This window comes from Lepidothrix coronata, unplaced genomic scaffold (genome assembly GCF_001604755.1).
Source record: "Lepidothrix coronata isolate B3197 unplaced genomic scaffold, Lepidothrix_coronata-1.0 Scaffold343, whole genome shotgun sequence".
Classification (NCBI taxonomy): Eukaryota; Metazoa; Chordata; class Aves; order Passeriformes; family Pipridae; genus Lepidothrix; species Lepidothrix coronata.
Window position 1 is genome coordinate 299,472 of NW_016690523.1, and position 7,719 is coordinate 307,190.

Genomic DNA, 7,719 nt, shown 5'->3' on the forward strand with positions numbered 1-7,719 from the left:
AAAAAAAAAAAAAAAAATGGGGCTCTGGGATTGGGATGCCTGGAGGGGTCTGACAGCTCTAACAGATGCACCAGTTTGGGTGTGATCCTCAAAAACCAGCCTATTCCATGAGATTCGGCGTCGGGAACACGGGGTTGCCTTCCTGGGAAGGGTTGGGAGGAGCCCCCATCCCTGGAAGGGCCCAAAAAACCCGTGGATGTGGCACTTTGGGACACGGTGGCGCTCAGCTGACGATCACAAAGGTCTTTTCCAACTTTAACAGTTCCCTGATCCTGTGATTCCCAACCAGAAGCCTGAAGCAATCATCAGGTTAATTAAGATTTAATTGAATCCCTTGCTGTCGCATTTCCAGGGGATTTCCAGGCCTCTCTTCCAGGCTGGATCATTCTCCCTCCCTGGACAGGACAAGTGGCTTTGGAGGGGATTTGCAGCCAAGGTTTTCCTTGGGGTTTCTCCAAAGGGATACCAGGCCCCCCCCGGGGTTCTCAGCCCCCCAGAACTGCTCAGATGACAAAGCAGAGCAGCTTCCGAGCTCTTCCCAAGCTTCCCACGGCCCCGCTGGTGATTATCCCTGTGTTGTGCTGACAGGCTCCCATCTGTTTGGGGCTGAACGTTGCATCTTAAAAAGCAGGAGAAGGGAAAAGCACCAATTCCAGGCTCCCTCGGCGACCACGGGAGCTCACAGGATGCTCAGGAATTCTCAGCAATCAGCTGCTTTTTTGGATGCTCAGGAATTCTCAGCAATCAGCTGCTTTTTTTTTTTTTTTGGGGGGGGGAGGGCTGGTCTCTTGTTTTTCTGCAGGACGGGAAGATGGAGAAAAGCTGGAGATAAGGGAAAATATATGGGATATTTAGGTGGGAGGAGCAGGCTGGGAAAATACCCAGGCCAGATCCTCGGGAAGGATTTGGCAACTGCAGAGGAGCAAGTTTGGTGTGAAGGTAAAGGATGAAGGATGAACAAGAAACCCAGGACACACCTTCTTCCACCTCTGCATCCACCCCATCCCTGCCTTCCCTCTTTCACTCTCGCATTCCCTCCATCCCAACGTTTAGGAGCGTCCCCTGAAGGCAGGAGGCAAGAGCTGGGACTCGGGATTCTGCCTCTGGAATCTTCCAAACGACCTTGGAGGAGTCCCTCAGCTCCTCCTGCCTCAGCGTTCTGGGGAAGCCTCCCGCCTCCTCCACAGGGCACCTTCCCTCAGCTCCGGGATTTAATGCACTTCCAAGTATTTTAATGCACTTCCAAGCCTTTTAAAACCCTTGGAAGCGGGGCAGGGTGGAAGGACAGAGCGCTGCTGGTTTGTCTCAGCCACCACCACTGTCCAAAACGAGGTGGGAGAGGCAAGAAAACGACATTAAACCCACTCCTGCCCCCACAGAGCCAGCGATGATCCCGAGAGGAATGAGGCCACCTGGAAACTCTGCCTTTTTTTTCCCTTTTCCCCCACTTTTTTTTAAATTCCTCCGGCTGCATCTCATCCCTGTCCCTGCACGGTTCCACGAGCAGAACACCAATAAAATGATGGGGACTTTGTGTCAAATTCTCATCAGCTCCTCAGAGGATCAAACCCCTGGTGGGCTGGGATTCTGGGAATACACACATCCCTGCCCCTTCTCATCCCTCTGCCACCCACCAGCCCTGCTCTGGCGGAAATCCTTAAAAATGCCAGCCAAGGAGGATTTTTATCCAGAGAATTCATTAGGCAGGAAGAGAGGAAACAGTGCCTTAATTCCCTGTGTATCCTCACACAGGCACAGCAGAGCCTGTGCTGGATGAGTCAACAGTCCCATTAATCATATATTTTTATCATTTTCTAACAAGCCTTAAACTGCTTTTTTTTCAAGAGGAAAAAAAAATGAAAGGCTGCAGCTCGGCTCCTTAATAACACTTGAGAGAGAGGAAACATTTGGCAAACGGGGGGAAATTTGATTTAAAGAGATAAGAAATTTTACTGCCTAAGACAGCAGGTGAAGGGACACAAAACTCGAGGAATTATGTCTTTCTTCTGCAGATTATTATTATTATTATTATTATTATTATTATCATTATTATTTCCATTTTCCCATGCTTATACCATGCTAGGTGCTGTTCTTTGGTCCTAGTGCTGCAATTTTTCCCTCATTTTCTTTTGACTCCCAGCACATTTGGTGCTTTTCTTCACGGAATCACAGGGTGGTTTGGGCTGGAAGAGACCTTAAAACTCATCCAAGTCCCACTCCACTCCTTCCACTCTCCCGGGCTGCTCCATGCAGGGAACGAGCCGTTAACGTTCCAGCAGAAACACCGGGAATTTGGGACGACTCAATTTTCCCCTTATTACTCCTCATCCCGTCACCTCAGACCGGTTTTACAAACTCTGACTGGATTACAGGGGCCCCCAGATGAAAAAATAAACCCCATCAGTGACTCCTTCAGCCAACTGAAAGCAAACACAGGGTGATACTTTTACCTCGACTCAATTAAATCCCGGTGTCACCCTCGTTACCATTAATTATCCCAATCACTCCGGTGTTTCTGCAGGTCCAGCTCTGCCTGTTAAACACAGGATGCAGCCTCAGGAAGTCCTTAAACCGCTCTCAGGCTCCAAAAAGGTGCCCCAGGATACTCCAGATACACCCCCAAATTATATATATATATATATTTTTTTTTTCCCCCAGTGGGATCTGGTTGTTTCTGGTTATTTCTGGTCTGAGAGTATCTGTTTTCCGTTCGTGGTGGAACACAGAGGTGCAAACAGCAAAATGATGGGGGGGTGTGTGAACAGAATGATCCCTGATTCCACCCAGCAGCGTTTGGGAAGGATTCAGGGAGGCAGGATGCTATTTCTTGGAGAGATATCCAGCCAGGTCCTGCTGTCCTGGGTGGAAACAGAAACAGGGACAAGGCATCTGCAGGCTCTGCTTGGCTTATTCTGCTCAACCCCAAAGCACATGATTTTTGCACATTTGCCTGATTTACCTTTTCAGCCAAAATATTGCAGTCACGGTTACATCATCATGGCAACCCAGCTCTTGTTGATTAATCAGACCATGCCACATCCTTACATATGAGGGTGATTTTTTTGATTTTTTTTTCTGCTTCAGTTTTGCCAAGGAAAGTTCTTCTTTTGATGGAGTTCCTGAGAAAAAAAAGAGAAATAAAAAAAAAAAAGAAAAAAATCAGAACAGGAACAAAACCAAAACAAACAAGTGTCTTCTGGGGGGGGAAAAAAAATAAAAATACTGGGCAAAAATTCCCTTAAAGCAGCTGCGGGCCTCTGCTGCCATCGTATGGGAGCTGCCTTTGGAGCAGCGAGGAAACCTCTCCCGGGAGGTTCGGTCACAGTCCCGAGAGAAATAGTTACTCGGAGCCAGCCCCTTCGGGGGTGGGGGGCAGAATTTATAACGAGAAACAGTTATTTTTAAAACCGGTCTGTAGCGAGCTGGGGATTTGCAGCTCCCACAAAGGGGGTTGACGCCATTCCACAGGGAACGACACCGCTCCGCGGGGCGAAATGCGCGAGAGGCCGCGGCTTCTTCGCGCTGTACCAGCTCCGCAGGCCGAGCCGCGGGACCACGGGAGGCTTTGGAAGGGATCCCAAAGCTCATCCCAAAATCCCGCCGCCCCCCAAGCCGCGCTCCCAGCGCCTCATTAATTATTCATTAGGTGGGCGTGACCACGCGGCGGCGGGTGACGAGGGGACGCGCTTTCCGCTACGGGAGGGGGCGTGGTTGTATTTGAATATTCATAAGGTGGGCGGAGACAACGAGGGCGGGAAACCCCGCGGGCTCCGCCCCCTCCCCCCTCGCGCTGAAACGCGCCGCGGGCGAAAGCGCGGGAAAGTCGTTCTGACCCGAAATTCGCCTAAATTCGAATAAAAACGGGGCGGAGTTATTAATAATAATACTGACGAAACGCCGCTGGAGTAAAACACCGCGGAAACACCGCCGGAGTGACACACTGCTGTTGGTGGTGGCGATTCCAGCCCTCCAACGCGTCTGCGGCCGCCCCCGGCCCTGCTGACAACAAACGCCCTGAAATTTAAACGCTGGGTTTTTTTAATGTTTGCCAACATTTCTGCTCCCGAGCGAGGTACCCAAACACAGCTGTGCTGCCTGTGCGCACCTGCCGCTGCTGCTGCGCCCAGACCCCCTCTTAAACCCCAGCAGATACTGAAATAACGCTTTAAAAATCTGATTTTCACTAACGATAGTAATTAAGAAATGGGGCTCTGGGTTGTTTTTTTTCCCCACACGGGGACACGGGGTTCGGTGCTCCCCACACACACCCTCATCCCCCGCTGTTCCCCTCAGAGCTCCCTGTGGGCGCCCGGCTGAGGGGGTTTGTGGAGAGCGGGTTTCTCTGAGGTAAAAAACGGCCGATAAAGTGTTTTGCGTGAGTACCACCGACTGCGAGACCCCCTCCGGTGTCTCCGCGGAGGTTTTGGGGTGCAGGTCCCCGATTTCTGCCCTTTGGCCCCGAATTTTGGCCGGCTGTGGGCAGAGGGGCCGTGGCGGAGGGCACAACCTGGCCCATCCTTTGGCCTAAAGGTCTGTCACAGCCCCGCTCAATCTGACCCAAAAACACAGCTAAAAGGCCAAATATTACCCATCCCATAAAATATCGAGGCCTGGGGAGCAAACCCGGCCTGGAATGAGGGAAAAAGAAGCAGATTCTGGTGTTTCTCCTCACGCCACAACCCAGCCACCACCAGCAGCAGGGCCAGAATCCCCTCAGCTCTGCTTTATACCCACATCATTCACCAATTTAGGTGCTTTGGGGAACTGATTTTCACCACCAATCTGACACAGAGACTTTGTCCTAAACAAAACCACGTGTTTTTTGTAAATTTTCAGCGTAGCTTGGGGGGTAACAAGTACTGAGGTAATTCCATGGGTGCGCTCGGGTGCTCTGAGGTCTGTCATCCCTCACTTAAACTTGCACTTTTAAAGTCATTATTTTATTTTATTTTATTTTATTTTATTTTATTTTATTTTATTTTATTTTATTTTATTTTATTCTATTCTATTTTATTTTATTCTATTTTATTTTATTTTATTCTATTTTATTTTATTCTATTTTATTTTATTCTATTTTATTTTATTCTATTTTATTTTATTTTATTCCACTCTATTTTATTTTATTCTATTTTATTTTATTCTATTTTATTTTATTCTGTTTTATTTTATTTTATTCCACTCTATTTCATTCTATACTATTTTTACACGGCAAAGAGAAAACCGCGGAAAAACAAATCAAAACTAATATTGGAGGCGACTGAGTTCATGCTCACAGTGATGAGCAAGGGAAGCAGAAACATCCCAAAGCAATCTCCAAAGTAAACACCCCTTTCTGCAATAAATGTTTGCCAAATGCCAACACAGGGCTCCGAGAAATATCAGCACTAAAGTGCATCCATTAGCAGGAGTTTAGCGACTGCTTAAGGGGAGCAGGGGTGGAAGTTGATGCTTTCTGCCCTGTAAACAAATTAGTTTATAGCAGCAAATGGGATGACCCTTCTTAGCTAATGTTATGAGTTGAGCTTGTTAAATATTTAACATTTACCTCTCCATTTCCAGTGTGGATTAAGCAGTTCTCCAAACACCGGTGTCCCAGCAGCAGATGGAGATGCACAGCCCATTGCCCTGCTCTGGCTGAACTCCCTAAGAAATAAAAAAAAAACCAAGGAGAGGAAGCGAGTGGGAGCTTTCAGGAAAGGCTTTAAAACCGGCTGTTTGCACTCATTTTGATTTACTTTAATTTTATCTGGCTCTGCTCTACATTAAAACAGTGATAATCAGTTTAACTTCCATCAGATTGAACAGACACAGGCTGGAAGTGGACAAACACTTCCAAAAAACCTTGCTGGCGGCAAAGTATTTTTTCCTTCCACATAACACAGACCCAAGGTAAGAGTTTTTTTTTTTTTAAAAAAAACACTTGAAAGATCCCATAAATCCCCACAGCACAGAAAGGAGAGTGGGGGATGAAAAGAAAGTATCACAGGATTGCAACTTTATTTCTAAAAGCACGGATGAGAAATATGCACCAGATTTAGCCAAGTTTAGTGGTGCCTTGTTATAAACATGAGCTGCTTTGTGTGTTGTACTCAAGGAATTTAAATTATCCTGAGTCCACCGTTCTGTGTATAAAATCCCTCACTTTTCCTTTGCTTTCAGAAGATAAACGTTTTTTTCATGTAACTTTATCCACGAGCGGTTTCTCAATCGTTCTTAAAGGTGTTAAATCGATTTTTCTCTCCTAAAATCCTAAAGAAACACTCATTTCAGCAGCAGCTCCATTTGCTCCCCGAGCCCTTTGTGAACGTTTCAGCTGCTTCAGCGAGCTGGAAACATCCCTCAGCCCAATTCAAAAACCAGCTTCCAGCGAAGTAAAACTTCCTTAAATGTACAATTCCAACTCCCTCCGGGGTCAGTCGGCCCCACTTTTAATAAAAATGCCCCGATTCCTTCCCCATTCCCAGCACAAACAGAGCTCCTATTGTGGATGTAGCAATTTTTCCTGCCTGGAATATTGTGGGTCTGGCCGAGTTCTGTTGTATAAACAGGAGGGGTGTTTGGAGCTCGCCGGCTGTAATTTTGTAAATTTTTTAATCTCTCCAACAATGGGGTCTATTCTGCCCGAGAATCTCCCACTCAGGGGGACTGGGATGTGGCCCTGCAGCTTTGGGCTGGTTCCAGGGATGTTCCAGCCCCTGCTGCCAGCTCTCATGTAATTATGCTGCAGCACTCCTTGGCAATCCCCCCAAAAGCCTCAGCTGCTGGAACCAAGGAAGAGTGTGACAAATCTCAGTTATAAAATAAAATCTCAGAGGCAGGGAGTCCCTCGCTCCCTGTGTTGCCCGACAGTGGGAAGTGTAGCTGTTCCAGAGACCCAAAACCCAGGAGGGAAATCAAATAATCCGATTTATCGATCGTTTCAAGCTCATTTTCATTTCCCCTCGTGATTTTGGGAAAGGCTGAGTCACTGCATTTTTTTTTCACGTAGCAATGCTGTGTAATTTAGCTTTATCATCACACATTTAGCCATTACATTAAATTAGGCCCTGTATCAACTTAGTGCTGCAGGACAAAAAGGTTTGAAGCACCACTTTGCTGCTTTCAATCTTTTTTTTTTTTTGTGTGTGTGGTCATACACAAGCACACATATAAGTAATTATCCCCTTAAAGGAATCAAGTAACATGATATTTCAATAGCAGCCCTATAACTTCAGCATCCCGGCGAGTAATTAGTGCAACAAATTAAAACAATGTTGTTAATTACTGTAGCTTGTGCCATCACGTGTAATTCCTCTGGAATTCCCTTTTTAGGACCATTTTCCTCATTTTCCATGTCCCCCTCCACCATGCCCCCCCCCAGTGCTTTTATCTTTTCCTCCTCCCTGAATGCTCCATTCTCCCAGGCATTAAAACTATTTCTACCTTCCAACGCATCACACGATCACTTACAACACATTTTATCATTTACACACTAAAAAACTTATTTATGAAGCCGCTTCCCTTGCACTAAATCCAGACAGTTTATCCTCCACACCCACAAGATTTTCACTCCAACGGAGTCATTTCCTCTCAGCCTGATTTTTTGGTATTTTTCTCCTCTGAAAAATAAGACTTTAATCGTTTTTTTTCCTCTCCAGGTGAACTTTATGGGACCAGCAGGACAATGAGCTGCAGTGCAGGGAGCAGCTGCACTTCCATTCCCGGCCACAAACCCCGGCG

At 46.8% G+C, this 7,719-nt stretch overlaps 1 long non-coding RNA gene across 2 annotated transcripts; it reads left to right on the forward strand.

Moving 5' to 3' along the window:
* The first annotated feature begins 3,759 nt into the window (after positions 1–3,759).
* On the forward strand, positions 3,760–7,719 carry LOC108509165. 2 transcript variants are annotated; one of them, XR_001878586.1, is made up of 3 exons: positions 3,760–4,072; positions 5,560–5,889; positions 7,638–7,719. It is a non-coding gene; the product is annotated as an uncharacterized LOC108509165 (long non-coding RNA). The 2 variants fall into 2 exon arrangements; XR_001878585.1 differs by lacking the exon at positions 3,760–4,072 and adding an exon at positions 4,199–4,375.